Below are 18336 nucleotides of genomic sequence, written 5' to 3'. Positions count from 1 at the left end.
ATAATACGCATGGTGCTAAATTGCTATCTTTTTCATACATTTTCTTAAACAGCAAGAACTCCAGAGAGGTTCTGGTTCAAAGTCTAGTTATTCTAAACAAGAATAGCGTTGAGATCATTTTTACAGTTAAACAATTAACATGCTTCAGCACAATTAATGTAATATTCAGAAAAAACATTACATTTTATAATAAGGAAATCAAGTAAAGACATATTTAGTTGGGTAAACACTAATGAAGTGTCCAAATGTTTTTGTCATATTTTGAACCTGAAAAATTGAGGTGTCAGTAATGAATTCTAAGGTAACGTTTTGAGAGAAGACAAGAGAAAATTTGTTCTGGAAGGAATAGGGTCAGTATGTATTGACCATATAACAGAAAAATAGGAATCGATGCCAAGGACCTTTCATTCTTTCAAAGAGAGTTGGACCAAAATAGAGATAGTGGTAGAAGAAGATTGCAAATTAAAACATTATGTTGCAACACAGATAATAATTGTCCTTTGAGCTCCAGAGAGTAAAGCTAAACACCACCAAGACCCTTGTAAACTTTCAACCTGTAAGTAGTTCATTCCAAAGTCATTAATGAATCCATTCCATAATGTTCTATTATTTAGATTTATTGAAACCATATGTGAGTTCTAATCTATTCTAACTACTGAAATTTACCAGGAACGGAAAAGGAAGAATTTTCTCTATAACCCTTTTTGGGATGAAATGTTTTTCAGTAATTGAGTTGCTAGCTTTACCATATAGTAACTTCCCTCTAATAAATATCCAGAACTGGGTGTTTTCTCTTTCCTATAACTGTCTGAGCATAAAAACTTTAGTTATGCAAATGATTATTGTGAATAAATGACTTTATTGATATCGGGGTTACAGAGTACAAATGAAAGGGGCTGGGACTTCACTGGCAGTCCAGTGGTTAGGACTTCACCTTCCAATGCAGGGGGTGTGGGTTCGATCCCTGGTCGGGGAGCTAAGTTCCCGCATGGCTCTCGGCCAAAAAACCAAAACATAAAACAGAAGCAATATGGTAACAAATCAATAAAGACTCTAAAAATTGTCCACATCAAAAAAAAAATTCTTTAAAAAAAATAAATAAAGTAATTGAAAGGGGCTATAAAATTCAGTTGTGGAGAAAGATTCAAAGAATTTATAAATTGCACAGCCTTTCACTGACTCCTGACATGTTTTCTCAGACCCCAAGTGATCATTTATTTGATGACAAAGAAATTCAGAATTTTAGGAAAGATGTGTAAAAGGATTAAATTAGGCATGATAGAGAGTTCCCTGTTTCCCCAACCTTCTACCCTTACTTTCTTCCATTTTTCCCCTTCCTTCTCTGCCCTCTGTCCTCCCCCTCTCCCCCTTTTTAAGTTTTTGCTACTGTCTGCCTCTTGAAGATTGACCACCCAACAAAACACAAGGCTTACAAAGAATGGCTCTCAGAAGAAGTATGCTGGCAGTTATTGGGATGGAATTGTACCAGTGTTCCTAAGAAAGAGGCAGGAAGAAACAGAATTATCTCCAGCTGCTGTAACCACAATTTTGGGAGTAGTTGAAGACAAAAAGTGTAACCTGAGCCAAGCCACAAGGACACGCACTGCTGTCTTCCCCAGACCCTATAAAACTCCACTTTTACTTCAACTTGGAGAGTTACCTAGTCTTCATGTGTTCCCTCATGCACATTAACTGAATAAAGTCTTTATCTTCTCTTTGATGCCCCTAAATCATTTTCTTTAGACAGATGTTTGGGCCAGGAGGAGATGGCATGTTTTTTCATTTTTGTTTTTTTTTCCTTTCCTTTGACCCTTGCCTACTTTATATAAGCCTTGGGGCCCTGCAAACTTGTTTGGTTAGCATGTTTGACTTAAGAGTTAGTTTTAAGTTTATATGTGCTTACAATTATCAAGTTATGAATGTTGAAACTATTGAACAGTAATTTACCTATGGCATATTATCAATAAGGTTATGAGAATTAGCTTATTGTTTCTCTAATGTTACTTGAGTAGTAATTATTTATTAAAAATTCAAAACTGCAATAATATCATCAGAAAGAAAAATCTAGAATAAAGAAAACACATAAATGACTTTTACGTCATGAGTAAAACAAAAAACAAAAGTAACTCAGTTCATTTATAAATGAATCTGTGTAAAATATGTGGAAAAATATAGAAATAAATTTAGGAAGCAGTAACATTTTAGCACCACCTGTACTGCTTGGAAAAGTAAAGAGAAACAAGAGTTAAGGAAAAGGACTTGAGAAAATTTTATTTTGCACACAAAGTTCCATACAGTTTAGGAATGTTTAGTGAGCATCATCAGTGGTTACCAGGTGAAACGTATTTAGTGACACTTAGTGTCTCTTTCATCCTACAAGTTATGGACAAATCAAAACCCAAAACTCACAAGAGCAAACTCTGTATCACACACAGATAATGACATAATCATTAATATTTAATATACTTAAGTTTGTCCACAGGTAGGCATTGCACTTTGGAACACACTAGAAATGATTAATTGTATAATCCCCATTTGAGGGATGATATAATTGAGAGAAAGGGGATAGTAAGTGGCTTGCACAAATTCTGCAATTAGTCTGCAGGGGAATTAGTACTAGAAGTCAGATTTTGTGACAATTACAGACATACGATTCAGCTCTTGTAGATAAATATAGTATGAAACCAGATAGCCTCAACAACCAAGAAATTTTTAAAAAATTATGTAACGTCCTGACTATCATAGTTTTGATATTTAAATCTAGTACAAGCATCAGGACATAAAGGATTTATGGTCTGCAAAGAAAACAACCAGACTGGATATATGCTCAGTGAAATTTACTACATTTGGCAAATTATCAGGAGGAAATAGTCCCTCTACTTAACATAAGCTTTGTGTGCTATCTGCTGGTATTACTGAGAATATGGTCTGGCAAAATATACTACTATTATTATAGATGAAAATCATGTGAGTATAGTCTACTTTCTTTTTCTATTCAACCACTTGTATTATGTTGCAGAGCGCCATAGAGAGCTACTAATAGAAGAGCCCTATTTGGCTGTGTGTTTAGATGACATGCTAGTCAAAGGTATATCTGAGTTGGAACACCTGGCAAACTAGAGGAGATTCTAAAGCATCCTTCTAAGGCATATTTACATCTCAGAACAAAAATTGTGAGCTTCAGGTCCCCAGAATGTATTCTTTGGGCAGCTGAATCATTTCTATTGCAATTTGCTTAAGCAAAATTAAATTAAACCTCAAAATTTTAATGGTGGTAGAGGTGAAAAAGAGAGATGAAGAAATAATTACAATTAATGTTTTAAATTTACTTAGGCAAACATTTTTACTTGATCTTTTAGCAACACATATTAGTACAGCTTAGGCATCTTGTAGAAATATTCTACTGGAAGAGGCTACAGTGAATTAAATAAGGTCCTCAAATTGCCTATATTCATGGCAAAATCTTTTCATTTATATTACTCTATGCTCCAATTTATAGGTATACTCGAAGCAGAAAATTAAAATTCGTCTTAGACAATTAGACAAATTGAACACAATGTTTTTGTGTTCTTAATAATGAACTAAGGCACTTATTTTAAGGATCTAAAAAAATTCTTGTAAGTAATTCTGAACAGACAGCATTTAGGAAAACTAGGTTCTAGTTTAAACTAGATTGGAAGTTTGCAGGTGACCTCATGCAAGTGTAAAATTTATTGACAGGACTTACACGGCTAGTAGGAAAAAGGCAAAGTAGCCCTGGAAGTTTCAAATATCTGAGATTTCTCATTGTTTATGTATTTTCTAGACTTGGTGGGAGAGATTGATAATCCTTCCATACTTTTTCTATCAGTGAGGACAATTGGGTATAAAGTATTGAATTCCCTCCCCTTCTATATTAACCAGTAGAGCACACACTAAAAGCTAATATATCTCTTTTATGATTCATGTAGGCCCATTGGGGTGGGGCAGGATTCAAATGCTTCTCCTCTCACTAACTGGGAGCCATTGACTTGAAGAGCAGACAGACCTCTTGCCAAGTGGAAAAAAAAAATGTTTTCCTTTTCTCAGTATAGTTGGAAGGTAAGTTAATATCTATCCTGACAGATGTGCTTACTTTAATAGTCCCATTTGTTAAAACAAGTAGAAGACCAGAGTTGCACTGGTGAGAATTTTAATCAGGAAATGCTAATTGTAAGCCTTACTTCCTTCATCCATGGGGCTGATGTCCATAGTCAAACTTCATTGGGTAGTGATGGATATCATTATCATTTAAGCAAACTTGAGCCTACAGGACATTGACATGGTGTAATGTATGTGGGTACTACTACTACTAAAAATAATAACAAACATTGTGCTTATTTCATGACAGACACTCTTCAGGCATTTGTATATAACAGTTTGCTTAATCTTCACAACCATCTAATGATAGAGGTACTACTACTATACTCATTTCAAAGATAAAGAAATGTGAGCAGAGAGGTTAAATTAACTTGCCAATGGCCTCAGAGTGGTAAAGCCAGGAAATTCAGGTAAGCAGTTAGGAGCCTGAGTCTATGCTCTTAACACTCTGCTATGTAAAAATATAATAATGGTGATGAATAGGAGTGAGATTTGGAGGGAAAGATCTGAAGCAAGAGGTTCTTTGAGAAGGTACATGCACATAAAAAGGTGAAGAGACTAAAGATTAGAGGAGGTACCCATGGAAGGCTTCCTTTTTTATGGAAGTCCTCAGTATTTAGACTCCTTCCATATTTAGACTCACAAAAAGTCAAGATGTTATGAATTTTTGGTAGAATTTCAAGATTTTCCAGCTTATATGGAAACTCCCTTTTGAAATTATCTTAACCTTCAGTAAATAAATGCACATGCGCATCAAAATCTTGTATGGTGGCCTTGGGGAAACAAAAAGGACAGTACATTGTACTCTATATCCTCCCCAAATCAGGCCAGTGGGATAGCACCCCATCATGTGGACCATGACATGAGTTTCTGCTGGTCATGGAGAGTAGCAAACAACAGCTCACTGCAAAGCTAGATCTGGAATAGAATAGCAACATTAATGAAAAAGCAACAGGAAATGACAACATCAAATCTTTCCTTTTTTCCCAAAGATTAGGGGAACAGAGGGAGCTCTGGGCTATGCATATTAGGGAAATGTGTTACATAATATTTTTGTTAATTAAACCACAAATACTAGGCACTAGTAAGTGAGCTCATCCTGCATTTTTGGTATTTTTAGGGGTTCTGGTAAATAAGGGGAATAGACATGCTCTCTAAAATTCATTAACTATGTACATTTATTAAAAATTTCCAGATACATTTTTATAGAATTCATTAATTTTTTTACTGTAAGTTAAATGTAGATAATCCTGTATATACCCTACCTACTTCACAGAGTTGAATTTAGTTTAGTTTCATTCAGTTTTGCTTTGTTCAGAATAAAATGAGATGCTATAAATGCTAGAGCACATAAATGTAAGTATACTATAAATGACAGTGAGCTGGCAATACTTCAGAGATCATTTTATTGTTCTTCATTGGTAAGCTTTGATATACCAAACTCAAACATAAACACAAGAAGATTTTTTACTTTGAATCAAAGTTATTTTTGATGTAAGAAACAGAATATTACTTTAGCTTGTCCTCAATAAGATCCATGCATAGGAAGGGAACTAGGTTATCTCATAGAGCACAACAAGGGATAGTCTTCATAAGAGACAGAACTAGGAACAAAAAAACTCCAAGAACAAAGTCAGGTCTCTTCTCTCTTCAAAGTTTCTTTGCTGTCTGCTTCATCTCTTTTTTTGAAGCAAGCTTTGTAATACATGGCTAGCCCTAGTGTGTACCAGGTCCTTCCATCAGATGACCAATGTAAGCTGAACAATTAATTTTACATTTAATTATAAATGTACAGGAAAGATTATTTGGTTGGCCCGAATTGGTGGAGGTATTATCCCTTGGTCAATCAAATGTGATGGGTGGGAAGGTGGGAGTTGGGCATTATATAAGGTCATATTGGAGAAACTTGATGTAGAAGGACCATCCCTGAGTGGCAGCATTCAAAAAAAACATGGGGTACGCCACAGATTGAGCAAGCATTCTGAACAATAACAATGAAACCTAGAAATTATTTCTGAAAAAAAATCTTTCTCTCTTTACACACACACACTCACACACACACACACACACACACTCATAAACACATATGGTATTGGTGAGCAGGGGTGGGGTCAATTACATTAGACTACGTAAATTTTTCTTTTTACTACCTGACTATATATGCTCCCTTGAAACCAGGAGTTAGACATCTATTAATGTAGCCTCAGTTTATAGCTGCATTTAAAATAATAATAACAGTGGCCTATGGTAGATTAAAAATTTGTTCATCAAATATTCACTCTGTTCCTCTTCATTTCCATGATAGGAACACATATCCTATCCCACTGATGTTGGGCTTGTCTGTGACTTGTTTTACAGTGGGATATTAGCAGACAACATATGAGCAGGGGCTTGGTATATGCTTATGGAGGTGGGCTTGTGCTCCTGCTTTTGACAGTGAGGAGTTTCTACTTTGGTACCTATGATTCAAGGTGATGAGAGACATAAAGATTTGGACCCAACCCACAGCTTGAAATCAAGCCCAGAGGAGCCCAGCAAAGATTGGCCAAACCCAGCTATGCTACAAGCGTGTGAGGAAGAAATAAATGTTTGTTATTGAATGCTACTGAAATTGTGTGATGTTTGTTAGTCAGTGAAAAAATTACTGATACACAGCCTACTTACCATATACTAGGCATATTATTTCATTTCACTGATTACCCACCTTACACTGTGGGCTCATATTAACTTTGTACTAAGTTAAAAGCCTATTGAATACTTTAAACTCATCTGCTTTAAATGTGTTATTATGTGCATTATCACTATGCCTCTTTTTTTCTCTCTTTTTAGGTTGACTAAAAGTCATTCTGAGTTCAAATTCTTGTTATGTCCAAGAAAGGGTTTACTATATTTGTAGTTGAAATGCATTCAATCCTAATTCGGAATTAATTACCTATTAATTATCTATCCATATCTCTATTTCAAACACTGAAAATTTTAAACAATTATGGGTAAGGTTTGTAAATAATAGAAAAATGTTAGGTAGAGGGAACTTTTAAACACTTTTTCTGTGGTTCTTTCTCTACTTACTGCTTCCTGGCTCATGACTTTCTTTGATGGTTAACCTAGATTTGTCTGGTAGTCAAAGATGTACTGACCTTCAGAGGTAGAACAACTGATTCACCACTTTTATGTTTTACAGTAATTTTTAAAATGCCTTTCTAAGGAAAATAACTTCAAAATCAGCTGTATCAAAGAAAATAATTTCACGGGGAGATTTTACAAATAATACATTACATCTCAAATTGGTGCAGCATAACTAAATAAATTTAGGTTATACTGGATTTTTGCTTAGTGGAGAGATCATTTAAAGCACTATCTAGGGTAATTTTAGTAATATTTTATTTCAGGAATTTTTGTATTTAAACAAGGAGAGTAACAATAAGGATTAGTGATTTTTCACAAAGACATGCTTCTCTAACAGGCACAATGAGTTTTCTCTACACCTTACCTGCAATCCTCTTGAACTTGATGTTTAGAAATCCTTGAAGAAAATCACTTGTGTTGGGCATTCAAAAAAATAATATGAATTTCCTTATTAAAGAAGATTTGACCTAATTTTTAAATTTAAGTGTGAGCCTAAAGGTAGAAGAAGTCAGTATAGGGAGAAAAAAAAATAAAAAGTGCTTTGCAATTAAGTATTATTGATAGTGCACACATTCTTTTCTAAATGCATTCAAGAGAAACAATGATATTTTCATTTATTCATTTACATGCTCACCCAATCACACATAAAGCCATACAGATATATGTGTCTGAAAGATCAATTCTTAACATCTATGTCTTTCCAACAGTATCTGACTATTAGGGAACTACAACTCCCGTGTAGTTGCTGGGGAAGCAATGACAGAACTCAAGCCAGGAATCAATTAAACTAAGGAGACTCTTCCATATCTTTGTTTTCTGGGAAGAGAACAGGTGTTTAATAATTTACATAAATTATGCAAAATCTAAAGCATTTACAGTAACTAGACACTTAGCAACAGACATGAATGAAGAGGTAAATTGGCTGATGATGTTCTATTATATCAGTGCCTGCTAGAACTGCTATTGTTATGGGTCTGTCAGCATTTCCATTATAAACACTATTTTTCAAGTTTTATATTTCAGTCCTAAAATCTACCTTAATGTTGTGTGTGTGTGTGTGTGTGTGTGTGTGTTTAGGACCATAGTAGACATGGTCCTGGCCTGGTAATATATTTTATTTGTAAACTAAATATTTTGTATGTGTGAAAAATTCTTTGAATTATATTTAAATTTTGGAAACCAGTTAGTAACTGAATTTAAACTCTTTTGTTTAACTAATACTCAGAAATGACTCCAATTGAAGAATATGCTTTAAAGATTATTTAAATTCTGCAGCATAAATTTGAATCTTTGGATAATGTTGCATGAACTGCACTGGAGACTTTATCTTCTTAAAACAGTATAGTTGATAATTTCAATCAATAAAGAGGTTTTTTTTAGAATTTTCTATGTGCTTTGTCATATGCTAAATTCAGTAAGGAATACAAAGAATAAAACTACAGTATCTGCCTAAAATAAGCAGTCACCGTAGTTGGGAAATAAAATATAGACCATTCTAACAATAAACGAAAATGATAGCTGTTTATATAACTACATTTTATGCTGATACAACAATAGAATGTTGAATTATTTGTCGTAGTAGAATGAACTGCTTCAGTATAGGTTTTTTCCACCCTTGTAAATAAGTAAGTTGGCCAATACAAGAACTTTTAAAGCTCAAATTCACAACTAATATGCTGCTGAATTCTTGCCAGATATGTGGGAGCCTTAAAAATCCCTGGATAAATAAGCCTTTAGGAATAAGACACTTTTTGTTCCCTGATATGATACTGAAGAGTTTTAAAATTCCCTTAACTTTACATGTTTTAGAGAAGGAAAACCTATCCCATGTGTCCTGGGAATTTTAAACTCATTTAACAAAGATAAAACCCTAGTGAAATTCAACTCTTCAGCTGCTCTCTACCTGTCCCTGTGCAGCCAAGCAGAGCTAGAGTAAAACACACAACCCTCATGACTAGTCTCAGCCAGGCATCACAAAATGCATCCCGAGTCTCTTAATTTTCCCGCTCTCAGGACTGTTTCCCGGTTCTTTTTTCCAGCCTCAACACCTCCTCCCTCATCCTCACTCTCAAGAAGAAGCTTGCTTCCTTCCCTCTTCCGTGAGAGACTTCAAGCATTCAGATAATGACGGCTACCCACAGCTAACCTCCTACAAAGCCTCTGCACTTACAACACACTCTGCTTTCCTACTTGGTTCTGGAAATGAATAACATTATATCTACTTAAACCAATCCCCTCCCCGTGTACACTAGCTTCAGCCCCCCTCACACCTTCTCAAAGAAATAGCTCCAGCAAGTCTCCGTTCTAGCTCCTGCATCATCTTATTTTTCATACTCTGCTGGAAATCACCATTACAATATACACATAAAGTTATTTCAGCCATAAAAAAATCAAAGCCTCTTTCTTCATCTCTCATCTACCACCAGCTACTTTTACAGGAACGCTCAAGGATTGTCTCAAGTTACTGCTATGCAGTCCCCTTTTCCTGTTCTCTATATTATCTATTAAATGTGACTGAATATGTCTTTAGCATACACTACTCCAACAAAATTGCCCTCAGTCCTGCCACTATGGCCTTTTAGCTGCCAAGTCCAATAGCCAAATTTTAATACTAACTGGAACTCTCAGGGGCCTTTGATCCAGCTGATCATTCCCTCCTTATTCTTTTTTCTTTTTTCATGAAAAGGCATTTTATTTTAAATACAGCAGTGTTCCTCCTTCTTGATACACTTTCTCCATTTGATTTTCAGTATACCACACTCTCTGGGAGTTCCTCCTACTTCAATTTTTGTCATCATTTTTAATTCTTCTTTTTCTTAACCTCTCTTGCCCAGTCTTATCCAGTCTTCAGGTAAGATCTATATGTGAATGATGCATAAATTATATCTCCAGCCCAGACTTCTGTTCTAAACCCCAGACTCATGTATCTAACTGCCTACTTGATTTCTCCATCCAGTTGTCTAAGACAATGCATATTCATCATGTGCAGAATGAAATTCCTGACCATCTTCTAATATTTAGAATTCTCACAGCCTTTCTCATTTCAGTTGATGGTAATTCTTTCCTCTACTTGTCTAGAGAGAAAGTTGTGAAATCATATTTGATTCCTTGTTTCTCTCATACCACACACACACACACAAATCCATTTCACTCTATTTTCAAAATGTATCCATAATCTGACAACTTTTAACCACCACTACATTTCAACTGCTATCACTGTGGGTCGAGCCATCACTAATTCTTACCTGGATTACTGCAATAGCCTCTGACCTGGCTTCTGTGTTTGCTCACTTAAATCAATTCCCAGCACACAGCCAGACAGATTTTTTTTTAAAATGTAAGTCAGATGATGCCATCCTTCTGCTTGAGACACTGAATATATTCTCACTTGATATAAAGCAGGGCCAAAGTCTTTAAAATGGCCTGTGAGATCCCACATGTCTGCCCCTCTCAGTCATCTCCTTTCACTCTCCCTCTTTTTCACTCTTCTCCAGCCATGCCCGCCTCCTTCTGGTTCTTGGAAAATGCTAGCCGTTCATGGCAGTGGGCCCTTTGCACTAACTATTCTACATTTCGGAACGCTCTCCCACTGAGTTATTTTCATTGCTCACATTTTCATCTCCTTTGAACTTTTGTTGAAATCTCACTATTTTAATGGGGCCTATCTGACACCTAATTAATACTACAACCTGGCGCCTACCTCCTAGCATTCTTGATCCCCTACTTTACTTTTTCTCTGAACATAGAACTTATCATCTTTTAATATATTTATTATAACATTTATTTTGGTTATTAGGGCTTTGTCTCCTCCAACAGAATGTAAGCTCTGTGAGGATGAAGGTCTTTATAATATTTACTGATGCATTCCAAGTTCCAGATATAGTATTAGGTCATGTTATAAATAGCAAATAGATATTTGTTTCAATAAATTATGGAATTAAAAATGACATTGGGACAGAGAGTGTCTGTGTTTGGAATCACACATCATGAGAATCAAGTAGCCTAGAAATACCGAAAAGCACCCTCCTTATTGCAGAGAAAGCTTGCCTAAGAATAGTGCCCACGTGGTAGAAAGTTAAAACAGGAGACATGGGCTTCCCTGGCGGCGCAGTGGTTGAGAGTCTGCCTGCCGATGCAGGGGACATGGGTTCGTGCCCCGGTCCGGGAGGATCCCACATGCCGCGGAGCGGCTGGGCCCGTGAGCCATGGCCGCTGAGCCTGCGCGTTCGGAGCCTGTGCTCCGCGGCGGGAGGCCACAACAGTGAGAGGCCCGCATAATGAAAAAAAAAAAAAAAAAACCCTAAAAACAGGAGACATACTTCCAAGAGCATCAGGTGAGCACAGCCACGTAGCTGTACCCAAAGCCAGCAATCTCCTGGGTAACATGAGGGAAGTGAAACTAACAACTTGTCTTTGTCTTCCTTTTCTTCTCCTTCTTCCTCCTTCTCTTTCTCTTTCTCCTTCTCCTTCTCCTTCTCATTCTCTCTTTCCTCATCCTGCTTCTCTTCCTCTTTCTTATTTTAGTCTGAGATACATTTGTCACTGCTGTTAAAAGGTAATTTTCAAAAAAAGTAAAATCATGACCAGCCCAGAAATATAAAGATGAACATGAATAAAAGATCTTATTTAACTCATTAATAAGAAAGCTGAAGAGACATTACAACCTACTCAAAGGTGAATCCAAAGAACAAACACATTTATAGATCAGGAATATTAAAATGAATGTGTAAATTGAGGCAAAACTAGCTTCTTCCACAGTGGATGAGGGAAGTGAATTGAACCTGTGAGACAGAATTTGCCTGTGCACAGCCAAGAATTATTTTGCATTTCTATCATTTAACTACAATTTAGAGTTTTAAATAGCTCTCATATAATCTAATAATCCAGTGGAGTGTTTTGCAGAGAATGTAATTTTCCATGGACACCCAAATTTTCCCTATACTTCCAAAAATACCTTGGAATATCTGTCACACTGATAAAATAGATTAATTTTACATTAAATAACATGGATTAACACTTGTATAAGTTTTCTATTGCTGCTGTAACAAATCAGCACAAATTTAATGACTTAACACAAATTTAGTATTGTATAGCTCCAGAGGTCACAATTCCAAAGTGAGTCTCACTGGACTAAAATCAAGATTTGTCAGAGTGGTGTTCTGTTCTGGAGGTCCTAGGGGAACATGACCTTTCCAGATTATAGAAACTGCCTGCACTCCTTGGCTTGTGGCAACCTCATCTGTCCTCAAAACTAGCATGATAGCATCTTCAAATCTCTCTCTGACTCTGACCTCCTCTCCAGCCTCTCTCTTCCACTTTAAAGGACCTCTGTAATTACACTGGGCACAGACAGATAACTCTGGATCTTACTTTAAGGTCATTTGATTAGCAACATTAAGTCCATATGCTACCTTAATTCTTCTTTGCTGTGCAATATATTACAAATTCTGGGGATTAGGGAATGAACATCTTTGAGGGCCATTATTCTGCCTACCATAATACTAAATTAGAAATATTGAATCTTTACAGATCTTATCTAGTTACGATCAGAAATACTACTGTTCATTATAATCATATATAACTTTATGCTCTTCAAAATTAATCCCTAAACGAGAAAAGAAATGCACAGATTAGGTTATTTATTTACAAACAAAACTTAAGGCATCTCCAGTGCCCTCATATTTGTGTTCATAAAATGCAGGTATGCAATTTTGCTTCTGATTTAAGGAAAAACTCCCTTCACTTGCACCCTTGAAATATGCACATAAAAGTTCATTGCAAAACAATAATAATTTAAGATATCTTCTCCTCTTTATCTTCAAAAATAAAAATGCTCTAATTCTTTAAATCCCTAGCCCAACCCTTTGGACTGAAACAAAATAAACCACTTTTGTAGCTGAAATTTTCATGTAATATGTCCCATTTCTCTTGTCTAATGATGGTAACATTATGTCCACACAAGCTCTCCTTGGCAGTTTTAGGAATCTTCTCAAGGTTACTTGAAACAAGCTATGTGAATTGGATGCACTTTTGTTATCTAACAAGCTTCAAGGATTAACAAACACCAGTCAATTAGTTCCATAATAGGTAGAATAAAGACCCAGGATACTTGAAACAATTTTTTTTTTTTTTTCCTGTGCACTTACCTCATGAAAGGAGAAAATATGATAATTTTCCCTAATTCCAAAGCTGCCCTTCAGGTAGAGTTTGGGCTAGCAGAGCAGTTTTTTCCTCAAAACCTAACAGTGTCCGTAATGGAGATTTTTGATACCCTTCAGAATTTTTTGACTGTCCAAAATCCTAATTGCAGGCCCTAAAGTAAATTGTGGTCTACATGCTCTCTACTACTTTTACCTGTGCTTACCTCTGCAGCTGAAAGTCCCTCCAAGGCTTTAAAAACAAGTGAAAAGTAGGTAGAAGTAAAAAAAAAAAGCAAGGGGGCTTCCCTGGTGGCACAGTAGTTGCGAGTCCGCCTGCCGATGCAGAAGACACAGGTTCGTGCCCCAGTCCGGGAAGATCCCACATGCCGCGGAGCGGCTGGGCCCGTGAGCCATGGCCGCTGAGCCTGCGCGTCTGGAGCCTGTGCTCCGCAGCGGGAGAGGCCACAACAGTGAGAGGCCCGCGTACCACAAAAAAAAAAAAGCAAAATCTGTGATTGATCACCATCAGTCCTTTGTCTTATGTACCTTTTAAAAATACAGTTTTAATAAATTTTTTGTCTGAAGCCAGAGAATATTATCTCTTTACCTTAAAGATCAGGAATGAAACATGAAGATATTATGTACTTTGTTTCTGCTAAAGCTTTAGGGCTTCTTCCCTAAATTTCCAAGACAGCAAAAACACTTCTTGGGAAACCCATTTGGAATCCAAATAGATTTTTTTCCTTCTTCCTCCAGAATGAAACATTATTTTGATGACATTATAAGTACATTAAGTAAAAAAGAGACATATATATGTATATGTGTGTGTGTGTGTATATATACATATATATATATATGTATATATGTATGTATCAGTAAGAAAATAATGTAAATGCAGGAGAAGAAAACTTCATTTAACAATATTGCCTTTATAGCAAAGTGGTCAGGAAACTTGGAATTACCTTATATCCATTAGTGCATTAACATTGTCTTCTTATTTCTTTTTCCCCTTATTGGTTTCATTATGAAGAATTCTATCAACAGAGCTGCTGTAGGAATTGAAGAGGAGGATAAGAATTTCAAACTGTAGTTAATAAGTCAACATCAATATTTCAGTCTTCTCAAGTCCTTTCTGGAATAAGGCAGGATATAAATAAATGGTTAATGATTAAAAAAACACACACACAAAACAACACCTCTATTTTCTTGAGTAAGGAAGAGTGGCAGTGAGAGCAAACGTCAACTTATTGAAGGCCCTTGCCCAGGAAAAGAGAAATAAGTGAGACTATTTATGTTATTTTATAGCATTCTCAAGGATGTACCATTCCCAATCTACTGGCTTATTCTCTATCTTTGTCCAAACTGACTTAGGTTTTTCTACACCTATATTTTGTATCTGGCTTCCATTCCTTTTATCTCCCTACCTTCTGTAATTGCATTTTTTTTTTTTTTTTTTTTTTTTTTTTTTTTTTGTACGCGGGCCTCTCACTGCTGTGGCCTCTCCCGTTGCGGAGCACAGGCTCTGGATGCGCAGGCTCAGCGGCCATGGCCTACAGGCCCAGCCGCTCCGCGGCATGTGGGATCCTTCCAGACCGGGGCACGAACCCGCGTCCCCTGCATCGGCAGGCGGACTCTCAACCACTGCGCCACCAGGGAAGCCCAACTGCATTTTTTTTCAAGGGCCAATTCAAATTCTGCCTCCTCTCTAAAGTCTCCCCAACTGTGTGAGTTTGGGTTTCCTTTGAAGCTGAACCTGGGATACGAACTGAATGTATGAGACATATTTGGGAAGTCGTCCCACGAAGCATGGGTAGGCAAGTGAGAAAGGAAAGGGCGTGAGTTCATGCAGGATATGTTAATGATCAGGTACCTGTGTAGGCAACTGAAGCGCCATGCGTCTGGGCCATCTGAGAGATTGCAGAGAGCATGCCTCAGAGTTGCTCCACCTGGGGACGAGGAAGCTAAACCATAACCCCTCACTCATACCTGCCATTAGCTGAGGGCTGCTAGGCAATAGGGAGAAGATCATTAATTCCCTAGCCCCACCTAGGGAAGCAGTTCCAATTGCTACAATGGCAGTCCAGCTGCATACAGTAGGGAGCTATGGGGGAGAGGGTGTGGGAGTGGAGGCGAAGCATGATTCCTGAGAAAATATGGGCAGCACTATGACTATGTGATATGCCAACCAATGTCCCTAATTATTTGCAACTATGTCTGGGATTTGCATTATAGAAAGGCATACACACAGCTACATATACTCTTCTAATCTCTCCCCCTAGTAAAGCCAAGACAGCATAGCAGTAATGTCCAGAGCATGGCTTTATGGTCAGGTTGTTTGGCTGCAAAAGCCTGTCCAAAATGCTGTGTTACTTCGAGCTGGTTGTTTAAACACTTTGAGTCTTGGATTACCCATCCTTTCTGTAAAGCCTGAATGGTACTATTTTATTTCCAGGCATTGGGTTGATTATATGAAAATTATGCAAAAAAAACTTGGTAAAAAGTATACGTATGGCAAAGGCAAATAGCTTTCCTTTGACCTCTTTCTTATTCTTCATAGCCTCTTGGTTTTCTCAAAAGTTTATTGTGTCATGCACAGCCACAGAAGAAAACATGTATTTCAAGTCATTTAAGCAATGTATTTCTCTGTTTCTCTTCTCCAAATGACTCACTTTTCTATCACTCTCTCTCAACACCTTGTTTGTAATTTTCTTCTCTCCAATCAAGTGGAAACATTTAGAAGAATCTAACCTTAAAGGTATAATGGAATAAGGTTTTTAAAAATTCTACTCCCTCTTTTTACTCCATTCCTAATTCCTCTACACAGCACAAGTTGAATATCACCCACAAAGGGAACCAGAGAGTAAAAGGATTGGAAAAAATAAACTCTCGGCCCTGGGTTTGGAAGTCTTTCTAGGTCTTTCTCTGAGTATGGCTTCTTTGAACTCTCACTGTACCAATGTGGTAGGATAGCTTGGGGGTTTTCTTAGAGGCCCTAACGTACTTAGCAAGTAGGATCCTCATGAAAGACTCCAGGGACCTCGCTGTTTGTTTTCCTGGCAGTCTGTTAATTCTGTGAAAGCAGGGGCATGTTGGTTCAGTCGACTATGGTTTCTCTAGAACATTTTGCTTAGCATGTGATTTTTGAATTAATGAATTTGGGATCTAAGTATATATCCTATGACTTGTCAAAACTGTGAGACGTTGAGAAAATTTCCAAAATCTTCATTTGTAAAGTGAGATTATGGTACCTACCTTGAAAATTTATTGCAAAACTCTAAGGGGATAGTGCAAAATGCCTGGCATAATACACAATAGCAAGTTTGTGATAAACATTAGTTTCTTTCCTACACAGCTCTTAAGGCTGCTTCTAAAATAAGTAATGATATCGTTTTTTAAAAGTCACTTAAAATGTGGGAGAAACAAGAGCATCCCTGTAGGTGTGGAAGTGTTTTTGTTTGTTCCTTAAAACCTCCCGTGTTCTCTGCTGAATTTTAGTATAAAAAACCAGAAATGGGGCTTCCCTGGTGGCACAGTGGTTGAGAGTCCGCCTGCCGATGCAGAGGACACGGGTTCGTGCCCAGGACCAGGAAGATCCCACATGCCGCGGAGAGGTTGGGCCCGTGAGCCATGGCCGCTGAGCCTGCGCGTCCGGAGCCTGTGCTCCTCAACGGGAGAGGCCACAACAGTGAGAGGCCCGCGTACCGCAAAAAAAAAAAAAAAAAAACCAGAAATGTCTGAGTGGAAGCACCATATGCTCTGCTGGCTTTTATTTTATTTTTCAAAAGATATCTCTTATCACATTAGTGCAAAGCCCATTTAAAAATGCTGCACAGAGCCTTTTTCAGTCTATAATGAATTGTTCAAAAAACATTTAAATGAGCTATTAAAGACAGAAGTTTGTTGAGTTGAATAAAAGCTATCCTCGGACATGTAGTTTCAACTGAGAAAAGTCTACATGGAAGTGTTTACTGGTAAATGTTTGATTATCCCCACCTGATGTGTCTCACCCCACGGTCACCACAGGGTAGATTATATAATATACATTGGTTTTGAAAACATGTAATCCATTCTCCTTTGTTCCAGTGCTGTATTCTGTGCTGACACATTCAGCTAAAACCCTGTCTGATACATCAAGCTCTTTATTTTGGCATACATGATCGTCTGGGAAAGGAAAAATGACATTAGTGTCTCCTTTTTTTTGCTCACTTAGATACCTTTTAGAGTAATCTCTTTTCAGTAATGGACAAATAACTTTAAATATATATGTGTGTGTGTGACACATGTTTTATGTCTTTGATATCTATCCCAGGGAATATCCAACTATTAAAATGGTGTGCTGTATTTTCTCCTAAGGAATGAGGTGTTTGTCCTTATTTATAATACTATCTGATTGCTATCATTCCTAAATGTTTCTCACTTATGTTTGCTTTCCACATCCAAACCTGGGCAAAACTCTGCCTTTTACCAAACTCGTGTTACCCAAACAATACTTTTTTGTAGGGACTTAGCAATTCAAGTTGTTCCTTGACTTATATTAAAGTAAAGGTTTAATATTGTAGAATACGTAGAGTAGAATCAATTAAATTGCTGCTCAGTCAGTCAAAATACATTTGAGCATGTCATTAATTGTTCAAGACTGTGGTAGTATTGTTTAGTTTGGCATCTCAAGCCAATTGGAAAAGTTATAGACATGGCTGTCAGAGATAGGATTCAGCCTTACTCAATGATATTACAGACATGATAAAAAATAATAAATTGTATACATAATAACAACAACAATCTCAAATTAGTTGAATTGAGTAATGATCTTGGAAATAAAGTTTATTTGTTTGGAGCCTCCAGCAAGAGGACTCATCCTCTCATATAGCCTCACTTTAAGAATGAATGATCTTTATCTGGAAATTGATTGAGAATTGCAACTTTAGTAGGACACACATGAAGTGATGAAGAA

This window comes from Phocoena sinus, chromosome 1 (genome assembly GCF_008692025.1).
Source record: "Phocoena sinus isolate mPhoSin1 chromosome 1, mPhoSin1.pri, whole genome shotgun sequence".
NCBI lineage: Eukaryota > Metazoa > Chordata > Mammalia > Artiodactyla > Phocoenidae > Phocoena > Phocoena sinus.
This window is presented reverse-complemented; position numbering follows the sequence as displayed.